The 16,785-nt window shown below is 32.6% G+C and overlaps 1 protein-coding gene and 1 long non-coding RNA gene across 2 annotated transcripts in view; both read right to left on the bottom strand.

Moving 5' to 3' along the window:
• Positions 1–16,785, bottom strand: part of luna — a 372,732-nt gene that overhangs the window by 42,469 nt on the left and 313,478 nt on the right. The gene's annotated exons all lie outside the window — the stretch shown is intronic.
• LOC142238566 (uncharacterized) overlaps positions 11,612–16,785 on the bottom strand; it is a 114,526-nt gene continuing 109,352 nt past the window's right edge. Inside the window, exon 4 of the long non-coding RNA XR_012722761.1 lies at positions 11,612–11,949. This is a non-coding gene — a long non-coding RNA (uncharacterized LOC142238566). The remainder of the gene's footprint in view (positions 11,950–16,785) is intronic.

The following is a 16,785-nucleotide window of genomic DNA, read 5'->3' as shown; positions in this document are numbered from 1 at the left end:
TCTACACAAGATAATACACTGGAAAGTTCCGGCGTACCTATTCGATAGACTTAGATTTGTTCGTTCTAACAGAGAAAAACGACTTATACCACTGGTGCATCGTACATTGGTCTCTGATTGGCAATTTTTCATATCATCCATACGTCTCTGGAATACACTTCCACATAATATTCAAACAACAAGTGACATTTTGCAATTTAAAAAGATATTATTTGATTATTTTCGCTTATAGCAGAGGATAAATTTCTATTGTATGATACATTTATTTATTTTTCTTTTATTTCATTTTTGATTAATAATTTCTCGTTTTTTCATATTTGTTCATTTTTTATTGGTTTATTTTTTTCTTTTTATGATTATTTTTTTGTTTTATCCCATTTCTTACACCTTTCAATTTTTATTCACAATAGTGTAATTTTTATATCAATTCAATTTGAATCGTATATTTTTTTTCTTTTAATTTAACTACTACTTATTTTATATATATTCTTTCAATTTTTGTTTTCTTTTCCATTTTTATATACATATGTTAAATTTTTTTCTTCATGGATTCACAATATCAAATGTAAATTTACCAAAACTTTTATTCTTAGGTATTATAATGTTATTATTTTTATATTAAATGGATAATTGTAACTGTAATTATAAGAATCTAATATTCTTATTGTACATGTCATAAATAAAACAATCAATCAAAAAAAAAAAATGCCATTAATACACTAAAAAAAATATATTATAAAGATTTCTCTCATACAGTTTCCTTAGCCGTTAAACTTTTTAACGATGGTGTTAAGTAAAGAATAAATCTTTGAAACTTGGCAAACTATCTTTTTTTCAATAAAAATCTTCATTAAAATTGAAACAAAAACACAATTTGCGCCGGTGAATAATCTTTGGTTTAATTTGGATTGTCTTTTTTACGGCCATTTTAATTTAGCTCCTGCAACCTTTAACAACCAGATAACTGAAAGTAAATTGCAAGTATCTTCTTTCAGGTTAATTATAACTGAAAATTACTAGCTGGCTTATGGAATATACAGGCAAAATGACAGATATGTCCATAGTATTCGTATTTTCTCCTTTTATTTCAGAGTTGCTGATAAACACTGTGCCATCTTCTTATCCTACTGATGGTATATTTTATTGTTTACGTTTCGCTAAACACTAAAGAATTTTTCGATTACTTAAAAACAAATTTAATACACAACAGAGAAAGATAATTTGGCCATTTATGGCATTCAAGTTGGTCCCCTCTTGTGTTACTTAACCCAATGTAGATAATACCAATATTGGCAATATAGTGATTGAGATTTAGAAGAAAGCCAACTGCATTGCCAGTTAATTATTTTTGATGTAATTTAAGCATATTTGTTATAGTTGATAATTGATCAAATTAATTTCTAGTTTTTTTTTTTTTGAATGACAATCGGTTGTCTTGTAAGGAAATATATTTTGGATTTGGTGTCAATATTGCTCTTTCATTTAAAAGAATTTAGAGCCTATAATCCTTTTCAATATGCATATAGAGAAAAATACTGTTTTCCGGATTTTGTTTTTATTACAAACTGCTATAAGCTTTGTTTTAATTTCCAATAGCGAATGAATGTTGTGCTCTTACCGAAAAGCAATTCTTTTAATCTAAATTTGATGTTTGGATTAAGGACACAACAAAATGTATTAACATGAATTACATGAGCTGCTTACAAATTGTGCTTTGAATACGAAAAGCATATGAATGTCCTTAAACCCCCAAAAGAATCACCCTTCTAAACGAATCCATAAAGCTACACACACACACGCAAACATACACGTATGGGCCAAAGTTATGTTTGTGGTTATTTCAATGATGACAACAATCAATACCCAGATAACCCGGTCAGAATTTAAGAGTGTGTTATTACCAGATACAATGACAGGCAGGCAGTCCTTATGGAGCACACATACCCATGCATTGTCTATGCTTACACAAACCCACACATATGCACACATCGAGGGATCGAGAAACCTCTTACAAGTGGGCATAGATTGAAAAGTAATGTAGAATGGATAAAAAGGACAATGACGACAACAATGAATTCGGTTTGTTGGGTTACGTCAAACGTTAAGAGTGTATCGAACAAACAAATATAGCCATGTAAAGCTTGTTTTGGGTCAATATCATAAGCCATGATAGTTGTTAACCACAAAATGATATAGCCAGTCAGCCAGCCAGCCAACCAGCTATATATATATATATATACACACACATACACAATGCTTAGGGATTGCCACAGACAAAGAGGACAATGAAATGTAAACGGATTTAGGAAATTTTCAAATATTGACTATCTCTCGTCTAGAAAAAGAGAAAAACTAAAAAAGGCTACGAGTATGTACGAAAAACTTTTCCTTTATGCCAAGTAAATTTTGTCTACTCGAATCAAAACGATGAAGCATATGAGCCAAGGTACCGGCAGACAGTCATAGAGACTAATGAAAGGACGAAAGGGAGGACTGTAAGCCGGACAGACAGACAGACAGACAGACATAGCAACGGCCTTAGATAATGGCAGCTATAACCTTCATTTATACTGGTTTTATTTGGGGCTTATGGTGATGATGCTTTTTCCCCATATATATGTGTGGGTGTTTGTGTGTGTGTATGAGGACTTGTTCTTATTCTCACATGTACAGGATACACATGTGTATGTGTCCTTTTTCTATTTTGTCATTTACGTGAATCTTCTTTAATGCGACCACAAAAAATTAGTTTTTATTGTCACTTTGTTTTTATTCCGGCTCACTTCCTCGCTCTCATGTTCATTGGTTATTGGACTTGAAATTTCCAAAGAAATCCGAGGTGGAGAAATGAGTTTTCATTTGGGGTTTAGCTTTTCGCCAGCTGCCTTCTGAAATTAAACAAAAGACCTCTAGGCCATCTCTATTCGTTATTTATCGTTTCGTAAGTGTTCATTTGTGGTTTCTTCACAGTGTCGCCCTTTGTCGTTTGCCAGCAGGCCTTTAATATGAAGTCATTTGTGGCCAGAGTTTAAGAGTTTATCTCAGTGAGTGAGACCGCCAAAATGTTAAACCGAAAATTGCTACCAAAGATTACACATGTGACAATGGCAAACTAATTGCACAATTAAAGCCAAAAACGATTTTAGCCCAACCTCCTTTGCTCCTTCCAGGACGAAAAAGAAAAAAAAAACACGAACAGAAAACGAGAATGTCACAATTATACCACACCAGCCGCATTATATGGTATATAAAAGAGAGGGAAATGATTTTCCAAGGAATAAATGTTTAATTGAAATAATCTGATTTGCTGCTGATTACTTGATGAGATTTTTTCTTTCCATCTCTCTTCACCAGTGGCTAGTTTTGGTTCATTATACTTCCCAGCTCTTTGGTGTGATTATCCAGTTTAGATTTCATCATGCCACTGAGGGTCAGAAATCACTCGCAAAGCAAAAAAAAAACACAAACATTGGTAATCCTATGCAAGCTGTAAACTAGCTGAATTGAAAGCTGTAGTAAATCACCAATGAAGATAACTCCGATTCGATGGCAAGAGTCGAAGTAATTGGGTCAATTGATAGCAGCAAACGTTTATGCCTCACTACACACCAATGCCATGTTTTCTACGGGAGTACAGGATTCGTGGTACAAACGCACAGACACACACTCTCTCTCTTCCTCTCAGTTTTTGTGGCAGTTATGTAGATTTATGCGTTCGGAAGTGATTGTTAGGGGTTTTACGTCTAGTGTGACGCGGTAGATATAACTCTTTGTGACTATAAAGTATTTGAGTTTGCTACATAGCGAAGAAACCACTAGTAAATTGAAGATAGCAAACTGGAATTGAGACCAAGAAATTATTTTGGAGGATGCCAATTAATGCGAATAATATGGTGAATAGGCCAATTGGAAGAAGTCGAAAATTTTAATCATGGAAAATCGATTGTCTCACAACCAAAAAAAAAAATCCCCTAATTAATTGAAAGCGTGTAGTCCAGGAATAATGGAAATGCTTATGAAAAATTGATGTTTGTTAACCTCAATTGTTCCTTCACGGTATGTCATATTCCCAGGCCTACAGGCTAAAAATTGCAAATTGCAAAAAAATTATTCACATCAACCACTTAAGATAAATCGACATTTTTGATGAGGAAAATTTAATTTCTATTGAATCGATTCTTTGTTAGTGTTATCGTCCTTGGAAATTATAAAAGATTTTCACATAGAGAGCCATGTATTCGCTTTGCAAACGGACGGTCCTAACCCATATACTACCCTACGGGAAATTGGTGCAAACTGCCACTAGGACCCGTTACAGGACTGGTACTAGTGCTACAGTTTGTCGCAATTTTTAAATGTTCATAAAATTTATTGCTTTCTATTTTTCATGTTACAAAGAGAAAATATAAATGGATAGGCCACACACTTAGAAAAGGTCCTGAGAGCATAGCCAAATCTGCCCTGGATTGGAACCCTCAAGGCTCAAGATGACCTGGCTGTCCTAGAAATACGTGGCGCAGAACAGTTGCACTGGAAATAAGAAAAATTAATAATTCATGGGAAGAAGTTAAAAAAATCAGCGGAAATAGAATACAATGGAATTCTCTTGTAAATGTCCTATGTTCCCAAGTGGAATGAATAAAGTTTAAAAAAAAATTTCATGTTAGCCTGATACTGAAACAGGCAATTAACGTCCAAGTGCATGATATTTTAATTCACAATTATTATTCGAGCTTTTATGGACAAATTCGATTAAGAAACTTGATTAATAGACATTGAAAAGAAAACGCCAGATACAAATCTATAGACGCCTAAACTGTACATTTTTCGGTTCGGGCGAATGAACCTTTCCACAGCCTTTAATGTAGATCTGGCTGGGATATATAACTCAATTTTGGGCCCTTTATGCTAACTCCTTATGGAGAAAACATCTAGGAATTTTCCTCTTACAAATTGAATCATCTTTACTCCCACTGTACAACAACAACACGAAATTTATTTTTAGAAGCTATTTGTTTGAATTCACCTTAGTGGTGAACAATCGAACAATGTTGTTTGTTTCTACAGTCAACAACAACAACATGTGACAACTTACAGTAAGAGGAAAATTCTTAGATATATAAGGAGTTAGCATAAAGGGCCCAAAATTGAGTTATCTATCCCAGCTAGATCTATACTAAAGGCTGTGGAAAGGATCATTCGCCCGAACCGAAAGATGTACAGTTTAGGCGTACATAGATTTGTATCTGGTGTTTTCTTTTCAATGACTCTATTAATCAAGTACCTTACTGGAATTTATCCATAGGGGCTTGAATAATAATTGTGAATTTATTGCTTTCTCTATACTATGATGGTATTAAAATCTTATTGGATCTACAAATTTACTGAAATACAAATACAATATATTGTTCAATATAAAGTAATTCAATAATCTATTGTTCATCATATTCCAAAAGTTGTTTCTTTCTAGTGGATGGATTTGGATGTTCAAAATGAAACAGATCGTAAGAGTTTGTCCCAGACTGGTTCGTGAGAACCTGTCTATGAAGTAGACCCAGGACGTGTTCTTTAGACTGAGTCTAATGTGTAAAATGTTCCCCTCAATGATAAACCCATGTTAACGTGAACGGTCCATTCCATATGTTTTGATCAGAACAGCCACTGGTCCATACACACCACGGAATTAACCAAACCTGTTGTTGGGTAATAATTTAAAAAGTGATGAAGTAGTTATTAATGCTATCGACATGTCTGAATACTTCAGCTTTGAAAACTTTAAGAATTGCGTATCTTACGACTGAGATTAAAATATGATTGCATTCCCTGATGCTAAATAATGTTACGAAAAGATTGGAATTTTCATCCCACTTTGGTGGTATTTGCAATTTTAGTTTCTTTACGATTTTATCGATAAGTCACTTGATATCAATTCATCCAGAAACATAGTCCCCTATGGATAATTATATTTCTTCATTATATAGAGTGCGCCATTTTTATTCCGTTTGATAAGAGTTTGAAATGTGTCTGTGATCGAATTTTCTTGATTTGTGTGAATTTTGAACCATTTCAAAATTTTATTCATTCTGGTTCCTGGTTTATTACTTGACCACATTAAAGTCGCAATTCCTTAAAGTCTAAGCCTCATGTTTTCACTTCTATCGAAGAACGTAATAATAAATATACTAAAGATTAGATTATACCATTTTATTTCAATCTCAGCCCATCCTATTCTTCAGCTCTTTCTCAATTAGTTTTTAATCCTTTCTTAAGGTTATTAAAAATTGTTAAATCTTATAAACAACCTGATCTAATATAATCCGATCCATCTTAATTTAATCCGCTAACAAAAGTCTACATAATCTGATCTAATCTAATGTAATGCAAGAAAAGAAGACATTAACTATTTTATTGGTCCACTGGACTTCTAAACTATGTACATTAAATTAATTTAGATCATATTACATTACATTAGATTAGATTAGAACGATTATTCAGTTTATTTGTATTTTTTCTTAAGTGATTTCTCTCCGTGTATTCAACTAAACACAAATATTTACTGTCAAAAAGTTGTTGACTAACATTTGTCTCATTTGCAAATTTAAAATTCATATCGATAGCGGAACTTAATTTTCCTCAAAGTCTGAGTTTCACAAAGACTCTCAACTTTATTTCGAGACAGACAAAAACTTGTACACAATTTAGCCTTGTATATATATATTTAAGTATTTTTGACTTGAGTTTTTGCTTACAGACCCCCCAAACTCCGAAATGGGGGTTGGCCTTTAAAGCGAGCACCAATGCCTAGACAAACATTTGCCCGCAAAATGAACCAAGCAAACTTTGGTTCATTTATAATTCATGAAGTACTTTACAATGCGAGAAACTATTGACATCCTGTCAAATATAAATCTCAAGGATGCCAAAAGAAAATAAACCTCAGAGAACAGGTTTGTGTCATTTGAGTTCATTAGCCTGTCTTTCCGTTTGTCTGTCCATTTGATGATCCACCACCATACCACCAAATATTGTTGCTGTCGTAATTAATGAATTGTTCCTTGGATGAGGGATCGTAGAGGATGGGGATTCCCAAAAAAAAAATGTTTCTTTAAAGACGCCTCTCTTTAATGATGGCAACTAAAGTAACAATGAATAAATGAGATTAGTCTCCAGCTAAATGTGTCCCCTAATGCACATATCGGATGATGGTTTTTTCGTTTCATTTCATTCTTTGTTGCGGCCTTTTTCTCTTTTTCAGGTCTATCTATGGGCCAGATAAAAGATAAAATCACACACACTCACACGTTGATACATAAAATAGAAATATGACCACAATAATAGTATAAATAATAGGGGTTTGGGACAAATGGACAATGAGTGGGCGGGTGTTGACACAATCGGACTCATAAACTCACACAGAGGACAAAACACAGAAAACAGAACACTAAACTTTTGTTAATTTAAGCTTCTGTTTATGACTTGCCCGGACCATGTTGCAATACAATTGAACAAGGACCAAATGTCCTGCCACTGATGTTGTGTTTGTGAAAGGCGACAATGGCTAAGACAATGACACTTACAGTGATGTGTTATAAAAGCAATTTCTGGGAAAACTCTGATTCATCTAAATCGTAGGGGGTGTGGTATGTCAAGGAAGGAATGCGATTATAAAGTCGAATATTTTCGTTTCGACATAAAGACATAGATATAGAAAGCAATCTTTGTTGCCATTAATTATTTGGATTAGAGGTGTGCACGTGACACAAAATTGTCGTGACTCACGAAAATTTTCGTGATTCGTGCGTGAGTCACGCTCATGACAACAGCGTGAGTGTGCGTGAGCGTGATTAACAAACCAAAATGTCATGCGTGAGTCACGAAAATAATATCTTCGTGAGTGTGCGTGAGTAACGAATTACACTCACGAAAATATTCCTGATCACCTACATAAAACGCTTAAGAGTTAAATTCAATTACAATGTTAGTGACACCTGGGATGTTAAGAGTTTAATAACACTCTCGATTTTAATAATGCTCATATTTTCAGACACTTTGGTAAGGTAAGTTAATCATAAAATTATTCGTGAGTCGCGATATTTTTCGTGAGTCACGATATTTATCGTGAGTCACGGCATTTTTCGTGAGTCACGACGTTTTCCTGCGTGAGTGTGCGTGAGTCCAAATTTTCTTTTCTTCTCATGTGCAATTAACTTGGATTATGAAAAGTTAATAACTTCGCAATGCCCCCAAAAGTATGCTATATATTTTAAAAATATTTTAAACAGATCTCAGAAATTGACTTTTTCCAAATTTGGAATATCAATATTGTAAATGGATTTATTATTGGAGTTTTGTGAGTATTGGAAATGGGTTTGTGCCAGTTTTGGTTCCTATTACACAGTACAAAAATGTCGGTACCATTGCACATATATTAAATAGTTTACGGTTGTAAATGATACCTACAACAAAATGGTGCCATACCCACCAAGAAAGAAAATTTTAGTTAGATTTAGAAAAAATATATTAATATTAGAAAATTTTAACTAAACTGTATTAGAAACGCAGATGTCACTCTGATTTCAAAAAACTAAGTAAATAATTGTCGATAAATTCAAGAAAATTTATTGAACATAATTAATTTTTTTCGCTTGTTAAAGAACATTTCGAAGTTTGAAAAAAACAAATTGGAGGTAAAATTGCAAGAATATCTTTAGTACCATACGAAGTTTATGACGGGCTCATTACTGGTAAAATTTACAAATTTTAAGAAATTCTGAACTATTTTGTGGGAGACCCGAATTTAGTTAATCTTTACGCTTCATTTGTGTATATTTTTCGCAAACAATTATATAGGGTTCACTTTTTTTGAGTGTATTATTAGAAAATATCGAATCAAATCGAAATTAGACTTTTCGATTAATACAAATTATCAGTCTTTTGATGTTAGTCATAATCGGTTCTTGATAGTTATCACAGTCGATTCATTTTTACCCTAAAAGCTAATCGCAAAAGTCGAAATTATAATAATTTAAAAATCGAATGCTGAAAAATTTGGTCTAAAAGTGGACTAATAAAATTGAATAATTGCTATTGGATGTAGCACTATTAGGTCTGAGAAATGCGCTTAGATTGGAAATCAGCGTAAAGAAAATCACCAAAAATTTATTTTTTATTTTTAAATCGAGTTTTAAATTTATAAGGGTGGGTCGAAAACTTTTGTAGTTTGTACCCAACTATTCTTATTAGTATCGAATTCTTAATTTATTATGGTTATAAATATTATAAAAAATATGTTATCAAAGGTCGCCAAGTCCAGTTTAGCAAGCACCAAAATCCAATTAATCGATTTTGAGAAATAAAAAAGTTATCAAAAATCTATTAGACGATTATCAGTTGATTTTGACTTTATTTGGCAAAATACAAATTATTTTAATTTAGGACTGTAGCTCCCTACAAATTCATATTATGTTTCCGAAATGGGTAAGTCTATTATGGTTATTTTCTGAATATTTAATTTCCTACCCTCGCAAAATTATTCTCGATACATAGAACAATAACATTCAGAGTGTAAAATGTTCCATTTAGTATTTGTCGTTGATTTGTTTTGTCTTTTATTCTCTCTTCTCTCGCAATTCCCAATCTGAGTATGAATTCTCATATACCCGCACGTGGATACGCATTCATAAACACTGAAGAGGATCCCATTGGAAAAACTCAGAATAGTGGGGATGGCTTAGATATGAAGATACTTCCTTATCCGCACACACACACACCCATACAAATACTTTCATATGTACATACATGCATAGATTAGTTATTAGGGCATTTGTAAATTGGTGTTGCTAAGGTTTTTGTGGTCAATGTAGAGTAGTGGCGTTATCATATTTTCCTATAAATTTCCACTATACTATGGAGAGTAATAGAACTGACCGCAATACATTTGTCAGCTTTGTAGATGTAAGCTATACAACTGTTTATGTGTGTGTGTGTGCGTTTGTAAATGGTTGAACCAATACTAAGATACGGGCCCACAGATTTTTTGTATAAACAAAGGTACAGAGAAAGAAAGAAGTACAACTCGCAGTAGACTTTTGAAAGGATATGAAAGTACTGCAATAACAACAAGTTGTAAATTTATGCACAATGACAATGGCCCTGACAGGAAGTGAAAACAGAGAACAAACACCATAAAAGTGTTTTACGTTTACATGGCCAGGCAGCAACTGGCTAGCTAACTGGATGACAATCTCAATTCTGGATTACCTAGGTGGCCGAGTCCTTTTCTTTTCTCCGGTCAATCCTAAACAAACAAAGGCGAGCTTTAAAGCGACATCTTTTGGGCCATTCGGTGTGATTCTTAATCTGTGATTCATTGCTTGTTGACTTTTCACATTGCCCGTATTCTTTGTGTTTTAGCTATCAAACAAGGACCTCCCCCCCACCCTTCTGCGCTATCATTGTTAACCAAATTGGGAATATGGCGTTGTTAAAAGTTTTATAGCCTAACAAACATGGGTTAGCAGTTCATTTAACGTTTTTCGTCTCGCTTACAAGGATTCCCTGAATCCCATTTTTATTGTTTGCTTCGTTTTGTTTATGTTCCATTCATGGCAACAAAGCGAGAGCAAATCTAAAATTGCATTATTTCGTTCCCTTCAGTCACTGTTTTTTTTATTACATGTAAATCTATTCCGGTTTTGATGGCAGGGGTGATGGGGGGGGGGGGGTAGTAAATAAGAGATAGAAGAAAAGATCCAAGGAATGGGGTAAAGTTTGTAGTTCTTTAAGAGCATTTTAAGATTGAACAAAAAAGAAAACTCACATAAAAATAAAGCAGACTTGTGTATCTGCCATAGTAGCAATTTGTTATTCTCGTTGATATTTCTTGGCTTTTAACCGCAGACAAATATGTTGTAATTGCAGCATAAAATGCAAATAAAATATGCGATTGTATAACTTAATAAACATGGTATTATTTTGTAGTTCGCTTGTTAAGTACAAGCCGTTAAACAGATATTTCAAAAGACAATTATCTATTAACGTGGTATAATTGAAGGATTTTTTTTTAAATTTAAACGCAAATAATATTAATAATACCGTAAATGTCATACATTTTTAAATTTTTGGTTTACTTATCTGTCATGTTGAGATACTCTTCATTTAATTATGTTTACACGACTACAGTTTTTTAGATTTGATATCAAATGCCTTTATATAAACGAGCCCACTATTTTACCTTCTCATATCGCAGTGTTTTCAAATGGACATATGTACTGCCTGAAAGTATGCAATGAAAATGTTCTATACTAGGTAAACCTGGTAGCTTAATCTCGAGGAGAGATAAAATGGAAAATGATATTTAGTGATTTCAAAATTATGTTGACAATTCCATTTAATTTGTATTTTTTCTTAAAAACATGCTCCAGTTTTAAGAAATCCATTCAGCCATCTTTTACTGCTAATGATATATTCAGTGCAGCATTTTGGGGTTTTCAAAAATGGTGCATACTTTCAGGTGCTCATATCTTAAAATCAGACTTATTTACCATGCGCAACTCTCCATAGTTTAAATTTTTTGATAAACAAGTTCGTTCATATTGCTGATTTGGAAGGTGGGAACAAAACTATGCTGACAAGTGTTCCATTTTACAGCTAGTGATATGTTCAGTGCAGCATTTTGGGATATTTCAAAATGGTGCATACTTTCAGGTGCTCATATCTAAAAATCAGACTTATTTATCATGCGTAACTCTCGATAGACAAGGTTTTTTATTTAAATTTTTTGATAAACAAGTTCCTTCATATTGCTGATTTTGAAGGTGGGAACAAAACTATGCTGACCAGTGTTCCATTTATGTTTTCTTTCACATCGTACTTTTTAGAGATTTATTAGCTTACCCCGTTTGTCCTTTCCTAATGCTAATTTGATATTTTTGTTTTTCAATTCATTACCTGCAATGAGAGCAAAAGAAAATAATCAGTAATGACTCATTACATGAGAGTATAATTTTTTTTAACGGAAATTTCCCTATCATTTGGATTTCAATTAGGAAAACAATTTCCAATAATTTCAACACTTTCTCCCGATGTGACATGTCAAGTAGTTAAACACATTTACAGCAGAAGAAGTTGGAATTATATGCCTTTATTGCACTGAGAAAACAGTGAACCCACCAGGAAGAAAACTTTTGATTAATTTTAGAAAATTTTGAATAGCTTTAGAAATTTTTAACTAAACAGTATTACAAGCGCTGGCATCACGCCGATAGCACAAAAATAAGTAAATATTTTTCGACAAATTCAAGAAAATTTATTAGACATAAATACTTTTTTTCACTTTTTAAAAAAAATTTTGTAGTTTGAAGGAAAAAAATGGAGTTCAAAATTGCAAGAATGTCTTTAGTGACATACGATGGACGCTGTTGTAGTAAAATTTACAAATTTAAAGAAATAATGAACTATTTTGTGAGAAGTACGAATTTCGTAAAACTTTTTACTTCATTTGTATATAATTTTTTCCCGTCTTTTAGTTCATTTAACTAACGTACGCAAAAAATTATTAGAGTAAATGAAACTTTCTCCAAATATAATAATTTCATGAACTAAAATATAGTTAAATTGGCTTTAGTGAAATAGTGAGTTCACTTTTTTTTGAGTGTGGAAGATAACCTAAACCATGGAGTCTTTATCTTCAACGGTGTGGGTGATATGAAACAAAATGTTCAGGCAATGGCTTTGGTGTTGCTGAATAATGTCACATTTGTAATCTAACTGTCGGAAAAGTGTTAATATAATAAAGGTTGTGTTGCCATTCTGTAAAGAGGGAAATACTAGCACGCATACTAACATTAGGGTATATCGAAAACAGTATCGAGAACAATATACACCCCGAGTTTAAATGACACATTTTTGTTTTTATGTTTCTTAGTTCTCCCGAACAAAATTTATGACAAACGAAATTCTCCTTTGTTGTAAAGTATTTTCTTTAAGAGCAATTAAATCAGAAACTATGGCGAGCGTTTCATCGATTTTATATCTCTTTTATTTGATTTGAGATTTTCTAGCGTTAAAAGTTAGCCTCGTTTGTTTAATATAATTATTGCATAAATATAACAAATAAGAATTCAACGAAACATCCTAAATCACATACTCACGCATATGTATGCCGTTGATTGAATACGTGAGTATATAATAGATTTACTATTATTTGTGTCTATGTTCAAGTTTTAAATCTGTACTGGAGATTTATTCAGTACTCAAAGTACTGCAGTTCGCCGGTTGAAAAATGAAGTGAAACGAGAAAGTGGCAATTTGCGGCTTGTTTTGTATGTTGAGTGTATGTCACTGTCTTCCTGGTTTCCCCTAACAGGGTAGCGGTTAATATTATTTTCAGTAAAACTGTAATAGATGGTCTCAATTGCCGCATTGTGGTAGCAAATCGAATTGCATTGAAAAATTACCAGCTTACAAAACAAAAAAAAAAAAAATAATAAAAAGATATTTGTTGTATTTTTTGATAATTTTATTTCTCATTCTTTAGTACGCTTGCACTCAAAATAAAATTAACTCTCTATTTCACTAAAGCCAATTTAACTTTATTTTACTTCATGGAATTATTATGTTTGGAGAAAGCTTCCTTTACTCTAATAATGTTTTGCATACGTTAGACAAATTAACTAAAAACGGAAAAAAATTATACACACGCAAAGAAAAAAAACGTTTGGAAAACGTGTACCGAAAACGTTTTTCTTTTGTTAGAGTTTTTTGAATTGCTTCGAAAATTTTAAACTTTTATCACCAAAAAAATTCGTTTGTTACAAAGTTTTTATTTTTTCAATAAAAAAAGTTATTTTTGAAACAACAACAGAGTCCATTTCGTTTATATCAAACACTGTTCTTTTCTGACTTTTGGTCTTTAATAAAACACATTTTACAGTTCAAAATTTAATATAGTACAATGTAATGTTGAACATTTTTTTCGGAATCTTCCGAACATATGTAGAATGTATGTAAAAAAAAAAAAAAAAAAAAAAAAAAACTTTGGTCGAAGCAGGGATCGAACCCACGACCCTTGGCATGAGAGTCAGACGTAGCAACCACTGCTCCACGGTGCCAAACTAAATGTTTGTTTCTGTTAAATAAACTTTGTTTATTCGGTTCGTGGGCGCCGCAAGCTATGCTATATAAATATAACTTATATGGATATTTATCTATTGATGACCATAACAGGTACATAGCTCAGTGGTTAGTGTGTTGGCTTACAAAGTGCATGGTCCGCGGTTCGATTCTCCGTCCAGGCGAAAGGTAAAAAAATTTTAAAAATTTATAAAATCGTATAATTTCTTCTACATTGTTTGTATTACAGAAAAAGGTGTTAAGAACTAAAAATCTTCGTGGAAGTGAGAAAGATGTGAGGGAAAATGCAATTAGCCAGAAAAAAATTTTTTTTTTGAGTTAGTCTTTATGAAATTGTTTTTACATCCTGGAAAAGAATAAACGTTTATCACAAAAAGTATATACTTTTCTTCCAAATACACTTCCTTACAGCGAAAAGCAAATGAGAAACGAACTTTGTTTGTCTAAAATTTCGTTTGGGAGGAAAGAATTATTTTTTTGCGTGCATAAATTAAGCATAAAGATTTACTAAATTCTTATTTCTCACAACATAGTTCCTTATTTCTTTTAATGTGTAAATTTTACTAAAAATGCGTTCATCATGAACTTCGTATGTCACTAAAGACATTCTTGCAATTTTGAACTCCAATTTTTTCCTTCAAACTACAAAATTTCCTTTAAAGGTGAGTACTAAGTTCGAGTTTAGCCGCTAAAGTGGAAACTATAACTGTAAAAAAGTCATAAAATTATACATATTTGTTGCATATTTTATTATAACGTGATGGGGAATAGCTCAAAGCAAATTTGTAAAAAGTTTATATTCCTTAAAATCGGTTTTTATAGAAAAGTAATCGTGAAAAAATTACGATTTTAGCGGCTAAACTCGAACTTAATACCCACCTTAATATGCGAAAAAAAACTTAATTACATTTATTAGACGTAATTAAGTTTTTTTCAATTTGTCGAAAAATAACATATTTGCTTTTTTTGTGATATCGTCGTGATGCCAGCGTTTGTAATACTGTTTAGTTAAAATTTTCTAAAAATATTAAAAATTTTCTAAAAATTGATCTAAAGTTTTCTTTCCTGGTGAGTTCACTGTTTTTTCGGTGTGGAGAAGCAATGCTCCAACTATGTTAATTAGTCTGAAATATATTTTTCCCGAGGTTCATCATCCTAATATTCAAAACTGTATATAATATTAAAGTTTCGATTTGACATTAGGGATTGATTTCACGACTAAACGATTTTTTGTCAAAATAAATGGAATTGGAATCGGGGTTTTGTAATCGTCAAAATGTTTTAATATCTAGTGAAGTCCACTAAACGACTTTAAATATTGGTAAAAATTGGCAAATCGACTTTCTATAATAGTCAAAATCAGCTTAAACTTAAAATTAAAGTTAAATTTCAGTGGAAATGAGAATGTAAAAAGTCTCAAGTTGATTTTTTTCCAAATTTGGAAAAATTGAAAACTCGATTTTTGCACATTTTCAAAAAGTCAGCTTTCGATGCTCTTATAATTCCCACCTAGCTTTTGAATCCAAAACGCCAACTTTTCGATATTCATTACAATTCCCACTGAGCTTCAATCGATAACGACCTGTAACCACTGTTCAGCACAACTGATTGGTAGAAACCAAATGATACGAGAAATTGCCAGTTCCCGTTTAGCACAGAGAGATTTAATTTCTTTTAATCTTAGAATTGTCTCATCTGCATAGCAGCGACATAGGAGACCGATCGTCCAACCACTGATGGCTGGTACATACCATCTGCCCCTGTACTTTGTGTGGCATATAATTTACAATATGCTACATGCAATCCAATGACAAAGCTCCGTGATTACTTCTGCAGCGTCGACAAATGCAACAACAACGACGACTGTAATGAAGCCTCATAAATGCGTGTGATTTTTGTATTCCAAATCGCAAGTTGCCCTGGGTTTCTCAAAGCCATTTCTCATTTATGCTATGGCTAAAGAAGCTACGCAGTCACATTCGCAGGCATATATTCCGCTAAATAGAATGAGTTTTCTATGCCAGCATTAAGAGCTCCTCTTAACTTGTAAGGCAAATATGGAACAACAATGAACATTCATTGGATGGAAGAGAAAAAAACTATAAACACACAGACATAGACACACGCGTAAATGCCTACTGGAAAAGGGAATTGCAAATGTCTTCTGACTTGAAGTCCAAATGAAATGGAGTAGAAAATCAAGTGTCATTGCTCCCGGAATGCAATCTGCTGAGCTCGAATTTGCAAAAAAAAAAATGTTCTATGCAAAATTATGTTCACAAAAGTCTAAGAGTTCAAAGATATTGAAGATTATAAGGGGGTAGCTAATTAATATTGAATGGAATTTCCAAACCGACATATTTGATATTGTGTCGTAGCCGTAAAACATTTTCAAGGAAAATATTTACTTTGTTGCCGTAACCAAATATATATTCAAACAAAAAAGGGTTTCTTATTGATTAAGCATAACAAACCAAGTGTTCGTAAGCCCCTTAAATTCCAGTCTTCTAAAACTCTAATTTGAAGAGATGTGGAATAAGATCACAAAAACATAGCCCAAAAACTTAATACACACCCTGAAATTTTGTTAACAGAGAAAGAAAATGCAATTTTGGCCCTATTATAAGTCACTTAAACTAATATCAGAGATGG

The sequence above is a fragment of the Haematobia irritans genome, chromosome 5 (assembly GCF_050003625.1).
Source record: "Haematobia irritans isolate KBUSLIRL chromosome 5, ASM5000362v1, whole genome shotgun sequence".
Taxonomy (NCBI): domain Eukaryota; kingdom Metazoa; phylum Arthropoda; class Insecta; order Diptera; family Muscidae; genus Haematobia; species Haematobia irritans.
Note: the sequence above shows the minus strand (reverse complement) of the source record. Positions and strands in the feature narration are given on the sequence as shown.